Genomic DNA, 21,851 nt, shown 5'->3' with positions numbered 1-21,851 from the left:
AAACAGACCCAGGGCGCGGCGCGCGCCCGCGTCTGGAACAAACACAACCGTCCCGCGCGCACGGCCCCGACGCCCGACACCGCGGGGAGCTGGGCGGTGTAGACCCGGCGTCCGTCCGGGGACAGGGACCCAGGCACGTTGGAGAGAACTGGGTGGAGCTCCCACCGCAGCGAGCGATGTCCTGGGCTCCTAAGCGACCCCCGCCTTTCCCATCAGCAGGACTTGCGGGCTTCTTTTCTAAGAAAGAAACTGAGATTCAGAGAAGCCGGGGCCAAATAAGAACCAGAGGAGGACTGGGGGTCCGGCCGGGGTGACAAGATCGGAATGGAAACGTCAAGGTTTGGAGATGTGGCTCAGTGTGCGCAGTGCTTGCTTAACCTGCTCGAGGCCCCGTCTGGCCTCAAAGCCACCTGAACCGGCAGAGGACCGCTAGCCAGTAATCCCAGCATCCTCATTAACTCATCCTCATTTGTCATTGCTTTTGAAGCCTGCCCGCGCTAAAAGAGACCTTTGTCACACAAAGAAAAAGAGGGGGTACGGCATACTCTAGAAAGCAGAGGGTCAAGCCGAGGTCACCCTTGACCACTTAGAAGTTCCAGGCCAGGCAGGCCTATGAAGCAAGAGCCCGTCTCAAAAATAATAAATAATAAAGGGGAGGGGGTTAGTACTACCAAGATAGTTTAGCAAGTTAAAGGCACTGGTCCCCAAACCTAACGACCCAATACCCAGGACGTCGATGATAGAAGGAGAGAACCAATTCCTGAAAGTTGTCCTCTGTCCTTCACAGACACACTGTGCCACACACATCCCGGAACACTGAATAAATAAGCCAACAAATAAAATGCAATAAGGACTTAAAATAGAGGAAGAGAAGCGTTGACCACTGGACTTCGCTAACCACGACGGGGCTTTTTGGTTACACGCACTGACCTTGCCACAATCCATAGAGAGTCATGTGATGAACGCTGGCTTCCTGTTTGAGTTACTCGTGTAACTATGGTTTCTTTTTATGTGTGTTGGGGGCGGGAAGGATGCCAAAGCCATAGCGTTGTGCATGCTGGGCAACACTCTACCAAGCAAACTACATTTTCAGACACATCTAGTGATTTTTTTCAAAATATTGATTTTTTTTTTCTTTTTTCTTTGAAACAGGGTCTCAAATAGCCCAGGCTGCGTTTCAACTCTGTGGAGCCTGGGTGGCATTGAAGTTCTGACTTCCTGACTCCAAAGCCTGAGTCTGCTGGAATCACAGGCGTAAACCACCAAGGGGTCAGGCCTCCCTTTTACCTTAGCAAATTCTGAGTTCAAGTCAGGCCATGGTGGTACACACGTTTAGTCCCAGCACTTGGGAGGCAGAGGCAGGTGGATCTCTGTGAGTTGGAGGCCAGCCTGGTCTACACTGTGTGTCAGGGCAGCCAGGGCTGTTACACAAAGAATCCCTATCTCAGAAAACAAAAACAAAAACAAACAAACAAACAAAAAACCCAAAGAATAAAAATAAAAAAATAAACTCCGAGCCGGGCGGGTGGTGGCTCACGCCTGTAATCCCAGCACTCTGGGAGGCAGAGGCAGGTGGATCTCTGAGTTTGAGGCCAGCCTGGTCTACCGAGTGAGTTCCAGGACAGCCAGGGCTACACAGAGAAACCTGTCTCGAAAAAAAAAAAAAATCCAAAAAAAAAAAACAAAACAAAAAAAAATAAACAAAAAAATAAAAAATAAAAAAAATAAACTCCAAGTTCTGAGGGATGAGTGTAGCTGACTACGATGGTACACAACCTGTAATGGCGGAGCTCACCAGGCTGAAGCAGGGGAGTTGCTGGGACTCTGTGGCTATCCTGATGCACAGTGTGAGAGAAAAAATAAAAGGAAGCTGTAGAAAATGTGTACTACTGGGGCTGGAGAGCTGGCGCCCTGCTGCATGAGCACCCCGGCTGCTCTCCAGAGTCAGGGTTAGAGTCCCAGCATTCTGTCACTCTGGTCCCAGGGGAGCTGATGCTATCTTCTGGTCTCAGCAGGCACAAAGTACACTTGGTACACAGATAATACAGGCAGGCAAAACTGACAAAGAACAAACTGAAAATTAATAACAAAATTAAAGACACAGTATTCCTGTCAAATGAACACATAGAAGAGGAAACATTTTGTAAAAATAAATGTTTTATTTGGAAAAAGTGAGCTTCTTACATAGATTTTAAATGTTTCTTTCTTTTTTCCTCTCTCTCTCTGTTTTTTTGTGATTTTTTGTTTTTTTGTTTTTGTTTTTGGGTTTTGGGGTTTTTTTTTGTTTGTTTGTTTTTGTTTTTTGAGACCGTTCTCTTTATAGCCCTAGTTGTCCTGGAACTCACTCTGGCCACTCAGCCACTCAGGCTGGCCTCGAACTCAGAAATTCCCCTGCCTCTGCCTCCCAAGTGCTGGGATTAGAGGCATGCGCTGATTTTAAATTTTAAGTAACTTTACATCTTTATTTTTATCTTGTGAATTATAATGGTATTTTAAATGTGTTAGGCGCAATTCATTGACTGTCATGTATAGGTATCATTCTTCCTCTATTTAGAAGGGCTAAAGATATTGACAATTCCATTCTGGTGTATCTCCCTTCCTGTCCTTACTTTACACTAAAACATCTCCCCTGCCCCCAATTCAAGTGAAAAGGCCACTAAGGCGAAGGTTGCGGAACAAGACTAGGGGAAGAATTCTAAGCACAATTTCTCTTTAAACCTTAGTGTGTGGATTTAAAAAACAAACAAACAAAAGAAAATGTGTGGTACATAGTAACTCATAGGCACCATTGAAAAGTAACAGTGGCCACATTAGGTGGTGGTGCACGCCTTTGATCCCAGCACTTGGGAGGCAGAGGCAGGTGGATTTCTGAGTTCAAAGCCAGCCTGGTCTACAGAATGAGTTCCAGGACAGCCAGGGCTACACAGAGAAACCCTGTCTCAAAAAAACCAAATCAAAAAAAAAAAAAAAAAGAGCATGTTTTCATTTTAACCCCAGGTGTGGGCTGTGGGGCTGCTTCTGACTGTCCACAGCAGCTCACTAGGATTTGCCTCCTGCAAGCTACAGATAGTTTCTGTGATTGTGTGACATTTGGAATTCTGGGAACTTTTCAGAGAGTATATAAATGGTAGCACTCCATAGGTGTCTCCCTCTCCCTCTTCCTCTCTTCCTCTCCCCTCTTCTCTTTCTCTCCTCCTCTCCCCTCCCTCCCCTCTTTCCTTCTCTCTCCCTCTCCCTCTCCCTCTCCCCCTCTGTCCTCTTCTCCCTCTCTCCTCCTCTCCCCTCCCCCGTTTGTTTCTCTCTCCCTCTCCCTCCCCTCTCCCATTCTCCCCCCTCCTCCTCTCTCCCTCTCTCCCTCTACCTCCCCACTCTCTCCCCTCTCCTCTATTCTCTCTCTCCTATCTAGTGATTGAAGGTGAGACAGGGGTGGGGGATAAAGCATGGGAAAAAGAAGAACCTCTAAAATAGCAAAGTCTTGCTACAAACTCCAGTGTTTTGAGGGACATGGAGGAAGGGACTGAGTATCAGGAGGAAGGCTTCAGGCTGGCTGCTCTATGGTGTCCTCTCCTCTGTCACTGCCCATCTGACCTGTCTGCAGGTTGAAACAGTCACAGCTCCCCTTCTCAGCCCCTACCCTGGCTCACAGCCTTATTCCCACCCTCTGTCTCTTCCCCAGTGCGCACCTGAGTCACCACACAACCTGGCTGGCCTGGAACTCGCTGCATAGCCCACGTTGGCCTCCACCTCACTGGGATTGCCTCTTTCTCCTGCATGTGGAAATTAAAGGTGTACACCACCCAGTTGGTGAGTTTTTGATCGTATTACTGCTGTTGTTATGGGTCTTACAGGGATCATCTGCCCTTACTGGGCACTGACTTGTGTTCTGTTGGTGGCGCGTGTTTTCTCAGCCCTAGGGAAGACTCTGGGCTCTGAAGCATGCTAGGTAAATGCTCACCACTGACCCAAGTCAGCCCTGGGGCCCTGCACAGGTGGACCACTCTGAAAGGCCCACTGACAGTGACCTCTGAAGGCCCCCGGCAGCCCCTGACGGTGACCTCTGAAGGCCCCTGGCAGCCCCTGACGGTGACCTCTGAAGGGTCCTGCTCTTACCTTTGGGTTTGAGTATTGAGGAAGCTCCCACAGCCTTATCAGGATAGTCCGCCCAGGCCTCCCTGGCCTGAACCAGCAGTTCTTCCTGGAGACTTGCTTTTTTCTTTTTCCTATGCAGCATGCGTGTGTGTGTGTGTGTGTGTGTGTGTGTGTGTGTGCACATGTGCATGTGTTTGTGCCTGCCTGCTCATGCTGGCGAAGATACCTAGTGTCTTTCTCAAACAGTTTTTATATTATTTTCAGAGTCGGGGTCTCTCCCTGGTTCTGAAACTCTGCTGGGCTAGACACCACCAAGCCCTGACTCTCTTGACTCCGCCTCCCTCCCGGGACCAGGCATCTCCTCTTTTCTCCACAGCACTATCGTTTGTCCACCATAAAGTCTATCGGGCTTTGTTGCTGTTATGTCTGACCCCTCCCCCTCAGCTGTCAGTCAGTCCTCAGGCAGGATTTTTGTCATCTCTTTCTTTAAAGTTGGAATCTGGCCTTGTAGCCCAAGCTGGTCTAGAACTCATGACCCTCCAGTGTCAGTCTCTAGAGTGCAGGATTACAGATACACTACCATACTTGGTACATACTTTATAAAAACAGATTTATTTATTTATTTTATATATACAAGTGAGTGCTTTAACTGCGTGTACACCTGCATGCCAGAAGAGGGCATCAAATCCCAGTATGGATGGTTATATGTCCCCATGTGGGTGCTGGGAATTGAACTAAGGACCTCATACCTTTATTTTATTTATTTATTTTTTTAAAAAATGTTATGTGTTACATAATACACACATATATATGCATACACACGCACATATATATGCACATACACATACATGCACACACACACACACACACACACATATATATGCACAGTGGTGGTGCACGCCTGTAATCCCAGCACTCTGGGAGGCAGAGGCAGGCAGATTTCTGAGTTCAAGGCCAGCCTGGTCTACAGAGTGAGTTCCAGGACAGCCAGGGCTACACAGAGAAACCCTGTCTCGAAAAAACCAAATCCAAAAAAATAAAAATAAAAACCAAAAAAAAAAATGTCATGTGTATGGGTGTTTGCCTGCACACACACACACACACACACTCACATATATATATGCACACACACACATACACACACACACACACACACACACACGCATATATATATGTGCACACACACATACGCACGCATGCACGCATGCACACACACACACATATATATGCATACACACACACATATATATGCACATACACATACATGCACACACACATATATATATGCACATGTGCACACACACGTGCACGCACACACACATACATATATATATGCTCACACATACACACAGGCACATATATATGTACACACACATGCACGCACGTGCACACACACATATACACACACACACACACACGCACGTGCGCACGCGTGCGCGCACACACACACACACATATATATATGCACACACACGCACACAAACGCGCTCGCGCGCACACACACACATATATATATGTACACACACACGCACATATATATGTACACACACACGCACATATATATATGCACACACACATACACACACACATATATATATGTACACACACACGCACATATATATGTACACACACACGCACATATATATATGCACACACATGCACATATATATGCACACACACATATATATTTGCACACACACGCACATATATATGCACACACACACACACACACACGCACGTGCGCCTGCACCACTGTGTGCCTGATGGCCACAGACGACTTGGAGCTGGCGCTACAGAAGGTCAAGAGCCGCCCGCCGTCCACACAGGTGCTGGGAATGTGAGCCGGAAGAGCAGCTGAGCCACGTTCCAGTTCCTACCTTTTATTTTTAGTAAAATTTCACTTTGATTTATTATTTTTTTGTTTACTCGTATGAGTCTCCGAGCATGTGCATGTTTATGCAGGCACCCAAGGGGACCAGAAGAGACTGCTGGGTCCCTGGTGGATGCTGGGGTTTGAACTCACGTCCTCTGCAAGAGCAACCAGAACTACAGTTTGCTTGTTTTGTTTTTGGAAACAGGGTTCCGTGTAACGCTGGCTGTCCTAGGTCTTACTCTGTAGACCGCACTGGCGTCAGATTCAGAGATCCTCTGTCAGATTCAGAGATCCTCTGCCTCTGCCTCCTGAGTGTTGGGATTAAAGTCATAAGCTGCAGCCAGCACTGAGCCACACAGTCTCCTTTTCATATTATAATTACTCTTATTACAGCTGCTCCGGATAGCTACTGTGCACCCCACTTTTTCCTGAGGTGTTGGAGACCCAAAATGCAACGTTCTTTACTGACTAGAGCGACAGCCATTGCTAGCTCTTTGTAGCCTCTCGTAGCGATCCGACCCCGGAACACGTTCCTCCTCCCAATAGCTCCAGGAGGCAGGCCGTGTGCTTTCCACTTGATAGATGAGGGAGCAGAGGCACAATGACTCGCTCGGTGGCACAAAGCGCTCCGATCTACCCGATATCTGAGGGTTTAGACAAAGTTCTGCCCTTGGGGGGAAGTGGTATTTCTTTGGGCCTTAAAGTCGCCATCTGTGAGTGGAGCTCCTCGGGACCCTGAGGAAGTGACCCTGTTGCACCGCCATCGCAGCGACCGCAATGACCAGCAGCCGCCCTTGGGGTGTGGCGAGCAGGCTGGGACCTCGACGCCCCACCAGCCACCAGCGCAGGTCCAACAGCAGGGACACGGGCCTGGGCAGGGCAGGGGTCGGAGAGGAGCCCGGGCGGAGGGGCCCTAACAGGATGCCACCGACTGGAGACAATGGCAGAGGAAGGGGCCGGGCAGCTCCGCGCAGATGAGCGAGCCCTGGGCTCCAGCAGGGCGGCCGCGCCATTGTGAGCCGGGACAGCTGTCACCGAGCCAGGAAGCCCCACGGGAGAGGGAAGAGGGCGGGAAGCAAGCTCTTCCTCCTCCAGTCCCCAGCACCCGGGTTCCCCCAAGTCTGGCGCCTCGCAGCTGCAGACTCCTCCAGGCCGCAGCGGTCTCCTCCTCACCCTGTCTAATGAATCCCAGGCTGCCTGTGCGTCGGCAGTCAACGCAGAGACTGTATTTATAGTCGTTGACAGTGCTGCGACAGCGCCTAAATATAGAATTCGGGTTATTTGGAGCCCCGGGCCTGAAGCAGAGTGAAGGGTAGCGCACCTGCCACCTGAGTTGTCACAGTCCCTAAGGTCACCCGGCCTGGCAGTCCCCTGGGGCTGGAACTGCGGGGGACCCACGCCTGGGGAAGTGGGAGAACCTGGCATGAGCTGTACGGCAGCAGAGTGAAACGCGGGTGTGGTGGGGAGGCCCGTTCTCCCACTCAGAACGTGCGAGGCTGAGGCAGGAAGGTCCTGGGTCCAAGGATAGCCAGGGATAGTAGGGAGAGTGGGGTGGGGAGGGCAGAGGAGGGAGGAAAGAAGGGGGGGCAGGAAAGGGACAAACCGCAAAGTCACTTCCACATATATATGGGGTGATGGTCCCTGGAAGAGACAAACTAGTTTTGAGGGAGGTTTTGGGCCTCATACCCATCTCCTTCCGGCCGACGAGGGAAAAGGGGGGCATGACTAGAATGTTCTCAGCTTCTAAGAAATGAAGACTTGAGAAAGCTGCGGGGGGCACCCCCGAACCCCAAACATCCTAGCACCTAGCAACACACTTCCCCTTTCCCACGGGCCTCTTAGCTCACCAGTGGCAGCAGCTGGGGGCCCGGGCAGGCGTGGGGGTGGGGTTATAAATAGACCAGATATAAGCAGCTGCTGCCACACAGTTCCACAGGAAGCGCTGCACAGAAGGCTCCACCGCCAGCGGCACCTCATCCAGAAACCATTGATCACCAAGCTCCGGGGGCAGAGTGGGCGAACTCAAGACTGAGGTTCTGAACCGGAAAGTCAACGGACTTTCTCCTCTTTCTCTTCCTTCTGTTCCGGGCCCACATGGAACTCGGAGCCTCACTCGGGCTAAGTGTAGATAGAGTAGCACCCAGGGCCACAGCCTTGGCCCTGTGAGTGACTGTTGATCATCATGAGCACAATTCTGATTGTGACTTTAACCCTGCCTCAGCAGTACTGTGCAAAGCACTTTGGAATATTAGACAGCTGTGAAAAGGGGGAGAGGACAAGATGACTGGGTCTCCATGGTGTGTTCCTTTTTATTTACTTTAAAAGCTGAGGGGCTAATTCCAGAGGCTGTAGATTGTGTCCACGGCGCCACAGACACATAACAAGAGCCAGGAGGAGTTAAGTGCTCCTAAAGGGGAGATCTCAAGGCAGGGTTAAGAACTTGAGGTCAGCCTGGGCTACATGGTGAGAACTCCGCCTCAAAATTACAGAAACAAAACGTATAAATAAATAAATAAATAAATAAATAAATAAATAAATAAATAGATAGATAGATAGATAGATAGATAAAGTTTTAGGGAGAAGCAGAAGCAAAGGTTGGGGCGGGGACATGGCTCTGTCAGTAAAGTGCTTGTCACACAATCCTGAGGACCCAAGTTCAATCCCCAGAACCCATGTAGAATGCCAGGCGTAGTGACACATGCCTATAGTCCCAGCACTGAGGCAGGGGGCTCGCTCACTGGCTGGTCTAGCCTAGGCAAGCTCCAGGTTCTCATAGAGTGACTGTCTCAAAAGGTTACAGAGTTTGGGGGTGGGTCCTCAGCGCCAACAAAACAATAGTAGGAGAGGAGAAGGACTGAGGTAGCCCTCGGGCTTCCTCTCGCTTACATGCATTCATGCACGCGTGTGAATGTGGAGAAGACGTAGAACTCTAGCACATACTACTCTTAATATGTAGCCCTGGCTATCCTGGAACTCTCTATGTAGACCAGGCTGGCCCTTAAACTTACAGAGTTCTGCTTTCTTCTGCCTCCCAAGTGCTGGGACTAAAATTTGTGCCTGGCACATTTTTTCTTTTTGACTTAATATTTTACTTTACTTACATTAAAATTTTGTTTTGCATCAGGTGTGGTGACATACACCTTTACTCCCAGTGCTGGGAGGCAGAGGCAGGCCGACCTCTGAAGTCAAGGATAACCTTACTTTCAAGACCAAATAAGTCTTTTTTTTTTTTTTTTTTTAAGATTTATTTATTATATGTAAGCACACTGTCGCTGTCTTCAGACACACCAGAAGAGGGCGTCTGATCCCATTACAGAGGGTTGTGAGCCACCATGTGGTTGCTGGGATTTGAACTCAGGACCTCTGGAAAAACAGTCAGTGCTCTTAACCTCTAAGTCATCATCTCTCCAGCCCAAGATCAACTAAGACTTGAAAAAAAAATTACTTTCCGAGGGTATGCGGGGTGTGTGTGTGTGTGTGAGGGGTGCACACATCTTGGCCCACGCGTGGAATGGAAGTTAGAGCACAGCTTACTCTGCAGTGGTGGGATTTGTTTTCTCTTTAGCTTTAAGCGCCTTTACCTCTGGTCCATCTCACTTGCCTCAATTTTTCTCTTTTCTTTGCGTTTTAAGAATGGAGAGCTGAGGGGGTGGGAGGGGCGCACCCCACCCCTTTGATCACAGCACTGGAGAGGCTGTGTAGGCGATAAGAGGACCACTGTGAGTTTAAAGCTAGCCTGGGCTACACTGCGGGTAGCTCAGTGGGCCAGCTGGGCTACAGAGTGAAATCCTGTTTTGAAATAAAACAAAAGAAAGAGGAGGGGCCAACAAACGGTTAGGGGCAGAACTAGAGAGGGGGAGGGGCTGGGCCAACTAGCTGCGGGCGGGCGGGGGGGGGGGCAGGGGGTGTGGGGGGCTGGGGGCAGGGAGGGGCAGGGGGGGGGCAGGGAGGGGCAGGGGGGGCAGGGAGGGGCAGGGGGGGCAGGGAGGGGCGGGCGGGCTGGACAGCTGCCCCGTGGGAGTGGGGCTGGGCTCCGGCCGCTGGAAGCTCTGCAGCCTGCTGGATACCAGAGCACTTGGTGGGGTTTCTGTGACTCGCAGACTCCTGCCTCCTCCTTGTTCTACAGGAGTCTTCTGGGAGCCTGTGGCAAAGTCAGGGTGAGGATGAGGCCTCTTTGGGGGTGTTCTGGCCCTTGCACCTGCCTGAGACACCTCTGTGGGTTTCCTGGGCACCAGGAACAGGGAAGGTATGGAGGGTCACAACCATCCCAGAAAGAGGCCGGGACCCATCCAGGTGGGGTGAGTGGTACAGCCTTGGGGATTGTGTGTCAAATCCTCAAAAGGAAGATGTCAGCCAGCAAACACACCAGCAGACCCAGCAAGCAAGGGAAGACCAGAGCTTCGAGGTCCCTGTGACTCAGAGTCAGAGCCTGCCGTTAGGAACCCTCTCACACACAAACTGTCACTTTTTCAGCTACCCAGAGAGACTGTCATTTCCTTCAGTGGCACGTGCTTAACACAAATGAAAGCGGGGGGGGGGGGGGGGGCGGTGAGGGGCAGAGGCGTGGCCCAGCCCAGAGTCCCTTCCTAGACCGACTCAGATCCTCTGGTGGGTCGGTCATGGAGATGAAACAGAATCTTAAAATAACTGGACTAGCGAGATGACTCGGTGGGTTGCTTCCAAGTCTGAGGACCTCAGGTCCTGGAAGCCACACCGCAGAAGGAGAGACCCGACTTCCAGATGCAATCTTTGGACTCCTGTGGACATGGACACTAAGGCCTGTGCGTCCACAAATGTGCAATAAACAAACACAAAAAAATTTTTCCAAATAAAAATAACTGACAGCGGGGACCCCAAATCTGTTTTCCTCGCACGTGTACAGTTCACAGTAGCCCACAGCCGAAGCAATCCAAGTGTCAATCAGCAGGTTTTAATGGATAAACACAATGGGTCATTCTGGAGCTGGATATTATTCAGTTATTAGCAGGAATAAAGAACCAGGCCTCCAGCATATCAATAATCCCAGCACTCGATATGTGCAGGTGAAAGGGTCAGTGGGGACCATCTACTGTCCCCAACTGGGCTCTTGTCCCACCCTACTCCCCCCCCCCCCCATGGAGTGGGCAGGCCAGCAGAGTGCTTTATTGTGAGTTCTGGATTAGCAACTTGAAAATGGGATTAAACCCTCTTAGAACCGCCTGCCATGCTGGTTTTAAACAAAGAAGGTTTGACGCCCTGGTGGCAGTGAGTTCGCCTGAGAGCCCTCTAAGGTTCCCTGAGCAACAAGGCCTCTAGCTTGTGGGGCTCCACATCTAGAGTGTGGTAAGTTCCGAGGAGTTCCCACCCACCCTTAGCTGAGGCTGAGGCATTAGTCCAGTTGAGTCCTGAAGCCGACCTTGAATGAGCTCCTGGCCAGGGGAAAACTCTCAGGCACAGTTCCCCCTTCTCAGCACGTTTAGAGGCAGTCTGACCTTCCTCCTCTATTGAATTCTACAGTGTCCTGTGAGCTGGAGCCGGGATTGTGGGGTACCAGCGGATGGATATGGGCATACAAATAAGGCGGAAAAAGTAGGAAATCGTGCTCGGGCTCGGTGGCGGTGGCGAGAGCCAGCAACTGAGGGAGGGGTAGGGGACGTCTGTGAAGTAATTGAGAAAGTGCCAGATTAGCGGTGATTTTGTTTTAGACCAAGACATCCTATTAAACAGGGACAGAGACGCCGAAGACCGGACCCTGGGCGAGAGAATAAGATTATTAACTGCACTACCAGAGCCCTGAGGGCATTAATAACCCAAGAGGGATTCTAGCACAGGCCCGACCACCAGGTCATCACATGGAGCCCTGGGGGCTGATGCTCAGAGTCGGTGCTCTTGAGCCAGAGACCAGCTCAGCCGGGGAGGGGCGGTGAGAAAGTGACTGTCTCCAAGGAGAGGGAAATCTCACCCAAGGGAAAAGTCCTAAAATGAGGGTCAGGGCAGCCCAGGGGTAGCTCCGGAGCTCAAGAACTCTCCCCTGGTGCTCTGATCAGTGGGGGGTGGGGTTGGGCTGACCAGCGAGCACGGGTCTCTTGTGGCTGCGATGAGATGTGAACCTGAAGAGTTTCTAGATCTGAGTCTCAGCACCGGTGTTGGGATTATAAAGAGATAAAGGGGTAAAAGATATGTTCTATAGGGTGTGGTGAGGTGTGGGGCAAGGGGGTGCCTCAGTGGGCCCATGCTGAGGCACCCCTTCGCCCTGAGGGACCAGACAGTATAGTATAGAATAGAGTTTATTCAGGGCATGGGAAGGGGGTTAAGAGGGTAGCAGAGGGCCGGGCAGTGGTGGCACACGCCTGTAATCCCAGCACTTGGGAGGCAGAGGCAGGCGGATTTCTGAGTTTGAGGCCAGCCTGGTCTACCGAGTGAGTTCCAGGACAGCCAGGGCTACACAGAGAAACCCTGTCTCGGAAAAAAACAAATCCAAAAAATAAACAAACAAACAAAGAGGGTAGCAGAGGCAGAGAAAGGCAGAGAGAAGGAGAGAGTAGAGAAGTAGAGGCCGGCCATGACCACATGGAGAGAGGGGGAAGGGAAGGGAGAGAGAGGACAAGAGAGAAGCAAGCAGGAAACAGGAGTAAGAGAGCGAGGAGGGGTCAAGCAGCCCCTTTTATAGCGGGCCAGGCCTACCTGGCTGTTGCCAGGTAACTGTGGGGCGGAGCTTAGAATGCTAACACCCAAGTCACCAAAAGTTCCCGGTCTGGCATGGAGAGCTGGTTCGGCTAAAAGTGCTTGCTGCTGGGATGTGAAGTCGATATCTGTCACCCCGTTGATCACCAGGGTTGATCCGGCTGGTCTGGCTGGCCGAGTGGGTGCCTTCTTCCTCCCTCACAGCTCACCGCTCCGTGTGCATCCTGCCGGAAGCCGCATGCTCAGTGGAAGAGGATGACCTTCCCCCAGAGGAGGGCTGGCCTCCATCAAGGAAGCAGCTGCTCTCGATCCCCTGACAGAGCCTCCACACAGCTCTCCAGAATGCTTGCTGCAGGCCAGAGGACCAGGCTGAGCAGCACAAGGCTGTCAGGCTCACACTCACCTGTGACTCCTGCTCCGGGGACTAGGATGCCCACTTCTGGCCTCCATGGGCACCGGTACTACACACAGATGCGCACATACACAGACAATTTTTTTTTGTTTTTTTTGGGGATTTTTTTTTTTTTTTAATTGAGACAGGGTTTCTATGTATAGCCCTGGCTGTCCTGGAACTCACTCTGTAGACCAGGCTGGCCTCAAACTCAGAAATCTGCCTGCCTCTGCCTCCCAGAGTGCTGGGATTACAGGCATGCGCCACCACTGTCCAGCATACACAGACAATTTTAAAACATAAATAAAATCTATTTTTACAAGTATACAGCCGAGTTTATAGGAGTCTGCCTCAGCAGATACTTGTTAAGAAATATTAGTTCCTAACTGGGCAGTGGTGGCGCACGCCTTTAATCCCAGCACTTGGGAGGCAGAGGTAGGCCGATTTCTGAGTTCGAGGCCAGCCTGGTCTACAGAGTGAGTTCCAGGACAGCCAGGACTACACAGAGAAACCCTGTCTGGAAAAAAAAAAAAAAAGAAAGAAAGAAAGAAAGAAAGAAAGAAAGAAAGAAAGAAAGAAAGAAAGAAAGAAAGAAAGAAAGAAAGAAAGAAAGAAAGATTAGTTCCTGAACATTGGTTCCTGGGAGGACTACTGCTCCTCCCGCACTCAACCCCGTGATTTTGCTTTGTCATCTCAGATGATTTTTGCTTGTTTGCTTTTGGTTTTTCAAGATAGTTTCTCTGCGTAGTCCTGGCTGTGCTGGAACTCACTCTGTAGACCACTCCGGACTCAAACCCAGAGATCAGCCGGCCTCTGCCTCCGGAGTGCTGGGACTGAGGGTGAGCACCACCATGGTAGGCACCAGTTGAGTTCTTGTCTCCTTTGCGTGCCATGCTGCTGGGCTGGCAGCTGTCAGCCCTGTGCTGTCCGTTCTCAAAGCCCGAGCCTGCAGGTTGTAGGGAGGCTTTCAGAAAGCGCCACGTCAGGCCCACCCTCGGAGGCAGGGACAATCAGGAGTTAAGGCCATCCATAGCCACACAGTCCTGAGACAAGGCACCCACGTCTCCTTCTTACTCGGTTGTCCACTGAGCACTCAGTGAGCCGGTGACCACTGCACACGTCGCGCTGTAGGAAACACATGCGTGTGAACCGCCCCCGCCCCCCAAAACCCTGGCCTGTGGGGCAGACATTGCAGACGGGCAAACATTGCAGACAGGCAGACACTGCAGACGGGCAGACACTGCAGATGGGCAGAAAGCAAGGCGATGGGGGTAAGATGCTAAAATAAGGAGAAAGTTTGGAACAGAGAGCTAGGAAAATAAAGGAGGGAGAGCAGGGGGGTGCGAGTAAAACAAAGAGGAAGGGAAGGATAATGTTTAAAAAGAGCTCAGTGGGGGCTGGAGAGACGGCTCAGCGGGTAAGAGCACCAGCTGCTCTTCCAGAGGTCCTGAGTTCAAATCCCAACACCCACATAGGGGCTCACAACTGTCTGTTCCAAGGATGTAACACACTGTCCTGGCCTCCGTGTAGTGCACAGAATCATGCAAGCAAAAGTCTATACACATAAAAACGATAAATAAACTATTTTTAAAAGCAAAGGAAAAAGGTGTGGGTGAGGACGGAGCCAGAGGACAGCTTAGGAGGAGCCTGTCACACTTGGAGAGAGGCCGTGCAGGGCTCTGGGGCTGCGGCCGCCTGGAGCAGGATGGCTCCTAGATTAGAACCAGGCCATGTACCGGTGAGCAAGGGGTACGCGAGCGATGTGTACCCTGTGCTGGGTGTCACCCAGTAAAGAGCCCTGCTCACCAAGTACCAGTCAGCGATGGGGGCCCCCAGTGCCGCTACAAACAAAGGAAACAAAGTACCTAGACTCCCAGCGATGAGGGAGGCTGGGGATGGCCTGCACAGGGGCCGCACAGGTGCAGAAGGACACACGTCTCAGGATGGTCTGCCCTGCCCTCCTGGCCCCTCCAAGCTGAGCAGCGTCTGGCTTCGGAAACACAAGCAGGAAGGACTACACGTAGCTTTACAGCTGGGGAAACTGAGACGGGAGTAGAAATTGCTCAGGGTCACAGACGGGACAGTGCAGGGGTCAATGACAGTTTCTTTTACCCTGAGGTAGGAGTTTGACTTCTGGGTAAATTCAAGAATCCAGATGCCCTGAGCCAGAAAGATGGCTCAACAGATAAAGGTTGAGTACCTGAGTTCAATCCCCAGGCCATACAGTGGAGGGAGGGAAGCAACATCCCAAAGCTGTGGACCGCGTGTGCGCACGCGCGCGCGCACACACACACACACACACACACACACAAATAAAAATGCAACGAACTGGACATGGTATTGCACAACAAGTCCCAGTGCCAGGGATGCAGACAGGAAGGTCTGTGAGTTCCAAGCTATTCTGGGATATGCATAAGGAGGCCGTATCTCAAAAGGGAAAAAGAAAACTCCAGACTCTCCCCCTCCTTGGTCATGTGATACCTTTGAGCTCAAAAGTCTCTGTGATCCCCCCTCCCCTAGAGCAAAATCCCAGACCCTCCGTGTGGCCTCAATCCCTAGGCTGCACACCTCCCTCCTGGCCTCCCAGTGTCTCCCTTACACACTCCCTAGTCACCAGGGAAGCTAAGAGTCCTTACTGGTTTATTAGTCTCATTAAGAAAAGAATTTAGAAATGGACTCAGGAATTCTGGGGACAATTTAATCCGAGTTTACTAGAAAAACAACAGAGCGGGCCCTCTTAGGGTTGGGCACCGTGGTTGTGCTCTGCCTGGTGTGGGTGCTGGCACTGAGCATAGGTCTTCTGTAAGAGCAGGTTAACTACTGAGCCGTTTTCCCAGTCTGCTTGTGTTCAAGACAGTCATACTGTGTAATTTTGGCTAGCCTGGAACTCCTTATGTAGACCAGGCTGGCCTCAAACTTAGAGTTTTGCCAGCTTCTGCCTCGGGAGTACTGGAATTAAAGGTGACACTCCTGAAACTGTCTTGCTAAATTCTAATCTTTGGTGATCACAAAGTCACAAAGTACCCACCCCAGGCCTGATGGTTTATTCTGTCCAGGCCTTCGGAGGGGCAATGTTTACCTTCCTAGTGTTAGCAGAGAAACCCTGGCCTCCAAGGCTGCACTGAGACCTCCTCCCAACTCTGCCCAGGGCACTTGCAGGGTTCTTGGTTTGCATGAAAGCTTCTCCCCAGATACCCACATCCCCTCTCCCCTCCCCTCCCCTCTCCCCTCCCCTCCCCTCCCCTCCCCTCTCCCCTCCTCCCTCAGCTGTTTGGGCAGGTTTCATCCTGTCCCTGAGGCCTCCAACTGCACCTTCCCACTCAATCCTCCGTCCATTTCTGATGCTGTCAGCTCTGCCATGTCTCTGTCATTCTTAGTTTTTAGAGACAGAGCCTCACAGTGTGGTGTAGGCTGTCACTGAACACAGCATCCTCCTCCCTCAGCTGCCTTGTGCTAGGATGACAGACACGTATGACTATACCTCTGTCTGTGTGTGTGTGTGTATGCACACACTCACGCACGCGTGCGCGCGCGCGTGCATAAACATTTTGTCTTCATGTATGATAGGCACCTAGTATTCCCTGTATTTTGTTAGCATGGTTCGTGCTGAGCCTGCCTTCCTGGGGGAGTGGGTCCTTGGCCAGCAGACTGACCTGGCCCCATTGGAATGTTAAGTCTGCACCCAGGCCAGAGATGCTGAGCCAGTTTCTCCTTAACAGGCGTTCATCGGAACCTTAACATTCTATTCCCTAGAATCATTTAGGAACCGGATCAGAGCTCAGCGCCCCCCAAACACTTTGGCGTCTCCAGCCTCTAGCAAGGGCGAAGCTGCCAAGAGTCCCAAGGACTTCCCTGGCTTTTAGTCAGAGAAAGAAATGGCCTGCTGTCCTTTGCGGCCTTCATACCTCAACTGTTCTCATCCCCCTCAGCCCCCTGATGAGGTAACCCTAAAGACCATTATGGGATTGGAGTAATGAGTGGTCTGGCTTCTTCCAGCTGCATTTGGGGTGTCAGGTGTGGCAGTTTGGGGGCTTATCTAAAAGGCCCCAATTATCAAATGTAGGCAGGGGAGGAGGTGTTTGACTGGTGTCTGGAAAGGGAGAAATGAAGACAACAGTTATTGGCACCACAGATCTGAGGCAGAGAACTGGGAGAAGCCCTGACAATTCTACAGCACGCTTGTCAGCCAGGCATGGTGCCACATGCCTTAGTCGCAGTACTTAGTGGCAGATGCTCTGTTGAATTTGAGGCTAGCCTGGTCTATACCAGTGATACACAGAGGGACCCTGCCAAACAAACAAAGCTAAAAGGAAAACAATCCCAGTGGAAGTCCATCAGAGCCCTTGTGGGTTCACAAGACACCTCCCACCACACCTCCCATCCCCGCCCCATCTATTAGGCTGTATGTTCAAAACCAGGAGGGTATCAAAAAAATTACATTTTTTCTTTTGGTACTGTCAAGGCCAGTTGAGGATCTAGGTCTCAGGGCCACTTGGGCCTGAGAGGAACTTCTTTTCTTCTCTAGCCTGGCTTTTGTCAGTTGTTCCCTCTCCTTGGCGAGCAGTCGGAGCCTTGCTGGACAGTGGCTTCCGTGCAGCACTGAGGAAATCTTTTCCCTGTTCTGACTCTTCTTTGTAGGCTGAACACTGGTTCGAGTTACTGGGTGGGCCTTCGAAAGCTCCCTGAATAGGTGACTCTCCTACAGATCATTGAGAGAAGGCCAGCAGTCCCCTGGGACCTCAGTGACCAGAAAGGGGTAGGGGAAATGTTCTCCCTTTTAATCATCTCTCTGACCACATTCCCATAGCCTTGAAGTGTGGTCCCAATGACAAACCAGAGAGCCATTTCAGCAGAGTTCACCCTGGGGGACCAATGAATTTACTGGGCTTCATTACGAGGCCTAAGTGAGGGGTTCCTGACAGGATCGTGGGGTCTCCAAGCAGCCACACTGGAAGTCTCCACCCAGCACACAGGAGCACACTGCTCCCAGCTGGAGTCGCTTCCTAGTCTTTCCGAAGCCTATGTACTCTAGACCCTAAGGCCGTGGGGCCGCATGTGATCAGGACAGAGTCGCTACAACTGGCTGGGAGACAGACTGGATATCAGGTGAGGGTCCAGCGACCTTCCTTACCCCCTCGTTCTCTGAAAGGTGCCAGCAGTGACCAGGTCAGCAGTGGCCACCTTTCGCAGGCAGGCACAGCCAGCCTCAAGAACATGGCCAGTGTTTGTCTCAGGGTCGTGCTGAGCAACTCCAGTTTAACAAAGCGGAGTAGAGACTTCATACGTGAGACAAGATGATCAACTGATGCTACTCGGGACATAATGTTAAACTGTGAGGCTTTCCCAGGTAAACCCCATTGAAAGCAGAAGACTGCGTGTACAGTGTGCGGGGTCACTGCCACAGCTGTGCTCTTGGTTGTGAATGAGTGTGTGAGACAGACACACAACAAAACATCACCAGGCGGATGGTCACAGCATCCAGCAGTGCTCCCAAGGAGCCCCCGTTCAAACCATGACGCGCCAGTCTCTAGGGAGAGACTTTTTCACAGGGTCCCTCTGTCTTCTCCGTGGAAGAGCAACCCATTAGCTTTTCAACCCAGACATCTTTATCTCATGTGATAAATAAGAGTGTATACAAAAGTACTGTTCCTTTACAACACTGGACCCATTGGTTCACCTTGGAAAAGAGACTTGCTGTTGAATCCGGAGACAGCTGCATGGACTGAAACACCTGAGTCTCTTACTTCTTTATCCTCTATTCGGTTTTGCATTGGGAAAAGGGATTTGGGGGAGAAAGAAATGTGCGTGTGCACATGTGTGTGCATGTGCATGACACATGTGCACGCACATCCTATAGCAGACGGAACACCTGTTTTGAAGATCAAGCCAACAGAAACACCTGCCTTTACAAATGTGCACACTGGAACCCTCCGTGATTAGACTTGGGGTGACCAATACCCAGTCAGTCTGGGTATATCTGCAGAGGAAGGCAAACACCTAAAAAACCTTAGTAAGTACCCTCCTTCCTATAAAGAGACAGTGTAGTAGGACGATACAATACCCTGGCTGCCACTTCTAGGGAGGCACCTTTCATCCTCTAGTTTATACTCAGGCCAGGCCTGTGTACAGGAAACTATCAGACTCTCCTTTTTTTCTTCATGTGCATGAGTGCTTTGCCAGAATGTGTCTATGTCCATGTGGGTGCAGGGAACCACGCCCGGGTCCTCTTCAGGGCCAGCCGGCACGAATCTCTGAGCTACCTCACTGCTTCAGACATTTCTTTCTGAAGGCCTATGGATGGAAGCGATCCCAGTGGTATGGGAGCATTGATTGACAACGACCCATCTGTAAGACACATATTGGGATGCCTTCCGGATCTTCTTTGTCTCCCCCTGCAAAGAATCCTCCTCTCTGGTTAGCCACAGTACCGATGGGACACCTGTATCATTAGCCGCCACGGAGAAGACAAAGTCAGATCCACTTATCCACCTCTCCAGCTGTGACTCTAATGCCTGTGACCTGACCGGATTCTCTGTGTTTTGCCTGGCTGGTTTCAACCTGTTTGTGCTGGAAATCTCATGCAGCGACACTCCTGAGGAAAAGTATATCCTCATATATTCAAAGAAATCAGTTAACATCTAATGATCATGTAAATTAGGGAAGAATTTGGCACCTTTGTGGGTTAACCTCCCAATATTTCCTTTGACCCTTTTCTTCACATTTATGAACTGTCAATTCCTCTTACCTCAGACTCGCCAGGAAGCAAGCACGATAGCACTCAGGCCGAACCTCCTTTTCAAAGATGGCTTTCTGTAAGTCAGGCTGCCTCAGTTAGAAAAGACTTAGCATACTTTACTCCACACAATCTCGGATTAAGTACGGAGGTTTAGAGGATGTGGGACACAGAAAACATGGAAAAATAAAAAGTGTTACCTCCTAGGTATACTGTAAAAGGGGAAACCCCGGAGGGCTCAGGGGCACCTGGAGGTTTATGGGAGCTGTCATTTTGGTGTATGCCATGCAGTTACATCAATTAAGACAATGATGAAATCATATGGCATCCGCCATCTTCATGATGTCACAAATAAAATAATTCAGAAAAAGACAGCATGAGAGTGTTCTTTTTCCTTAGCACAGCTATGCCACAGCATTTGAAAGTGAAGACCAAAGCAGTTCCTTTTCCCTGGGTGGTTTCCCATCCTGGCATATCTTGTGCTTGGTGCCCTTTTATGGAAGTTTCTTATACCTAGCTTCATGCCAAAGACAGGCCTCCAGCCCTAGATGACGCAGCCGCCACAGGGACACTGTGCTCCCCACAGCACCTCTTACCTTTGGTTTGTGCACAGGGTGTTCTCTTGGGCTGGCCCTGCCTGCATCCATAGAGACTTCTAAACCCTAGGATCTTTTGCCAGCATGGAGGGTATCAGAGGGCGCGCGCACGCACGCACACACACACACACACACACACACACACACACACACGCACACACACACACACACACACGCGCACAATGGTGGAAAACCTGGGTGTGGGGTCTGAAGCACTTCCCCATGTGAGCTAGGATCCTGGAGGAGCTCCCAAATCGTAAGACATAAATTCAGGTGGGAAGAGTCCACTACTCTAACTGTAAAGTCTGGAAAAGGCAGAACAGCAGAACTTTACTCTTGACCAAGAGGGTGCCCTCTGAAGAACAAACACAACAGAGACAGGAAGTTTGGGTTTCTGCATCTTTTCTCCCCTCTGGGTGGGGCCCAGTCTCACAGTCTTATCTGATTGGCTGGTTTTAAAAGAATTGGCACACCAGAAATGACAGAGGAAGGGGAAAAGGTCACTGTTCCAAGGGGAAAAGGGTCACCTCTCCAGGCCATCACATTTTACACTAGGGCTGGAGAGATGGCTCAGAGGTTGAGAGCACTGACTGCTCTTCCAGAGGTCCTGAGTTCAATTCCCAGCAACCACATGGTGCCTCACGACCATCTGTAATAGGATCTGATGCCCTCTTCTGGTGTGTCTGAAGACAGCTACAATGTGCTCAACATAAATAAATAAACCTAAATTTAAAAAAAAAAACAAACAAAAACTAGATCTGTGGACCTTTGTTAACAAAGGTATCGCCAGGTGTGTATGAGATGAAAATATTTGCATAAAATTCTTACACCGTAGGGAGATAAAAGTTTTGAATTTCTTGTCCTAAACACGTCTAATAGTATTTGATCGAGAAGACGCATTTAATATTTCTAATCTTGTGCTCTGTAAACAGGTGTGGCTCACACCTGTAATCTCAGCACCAGGGAAACAGAGGCAGGAGGATTGGAAGCTCAGGGTCATCCTTGGCTACACATGTTTGAGGATGGCCAAGGCTAACTTTTCGGAGATGAATCAGTGAGAAAGCCCCTCCTTCCCCTCCCCTCCCCACCTCCGGGCACTCAGGTAAGAACAGCTGCAGCCCTGTGCTGCAGAGACAGAAAGAACCTGAGGTCCCCTGGATGGCCTGCTTGTCCAGCTGCCAAACTTCAGGTCCCTCCTCAAAGAACAAGATGGAGCTGTAGCAGTTGCTCCGTGGTCCACAGCGCGGGCTGCTCTTGCACAGGACCTGGATTCAGTGCCAGCACCTGCATGGCATCTCCTTTTTTTTTTATTTTTTATTTTATTTATTTTATTTTTATTTTTATTTATTTATTTATTTTTTCAAGACAGGGTTTCTCTGTGTAGCCCTGGCTGTTCTGGAACTCACTCTGTAGACCAGGCTGGTCTCCAACTCAGAAATCCGCCTGCCTCTGCCTCCCAAGTGCTGGGGTTAAAGGCGTGCGCACCTCCCCACCCCCGGCATGACT

At 50.7% G+C, this 21,851-nt stretch overlaps 1 long non-coding RNA gene across 2 annotated transcripts in view; it reads left to right on the top strand.

Moving 5' to 3' along the window:
- The first annotated feature begins 52 nt into the window (after positions 1–52).
- LOC127672021 (uncharacterized) overlaps positions 53–21,851 on the top strand; it is a 34,696-nt gene continuing 12,897 nt past the window's right edge. Inside the window, exons 1-3 of one of the 2 annotated variants that reach the window (XR_007974818.1) lie at positions 53–338; positions 788–990; positions 1,153–1,525. This is a non-coding gene — a long non-coding RNA (uncharacterized LOC127672021). Of the gene's footprint in view, positions 339–787; positions 991–1,152; positions 1,641–21,851 lie in introns of those variants that run through there. The other variant, XR_007974817.1, reaches the window with a different exon arrangement.

This window comes from Apodemus sylvaticus, chromosome 21, assembly GCF_947179515.1.
Source record: "Apodemus sylvaticus chromosome 21, mApoSyl1.1, whole genome shotgun sequence".
NCBI lineage: Eukaryota > Metazoa > Chordata > Mammalia > Rodentia > Muridae > Apodemus > Apodemus sylvaticus.
This window is presented reverse-complemented; position numbering and strand designations above follow the sequence as displayed.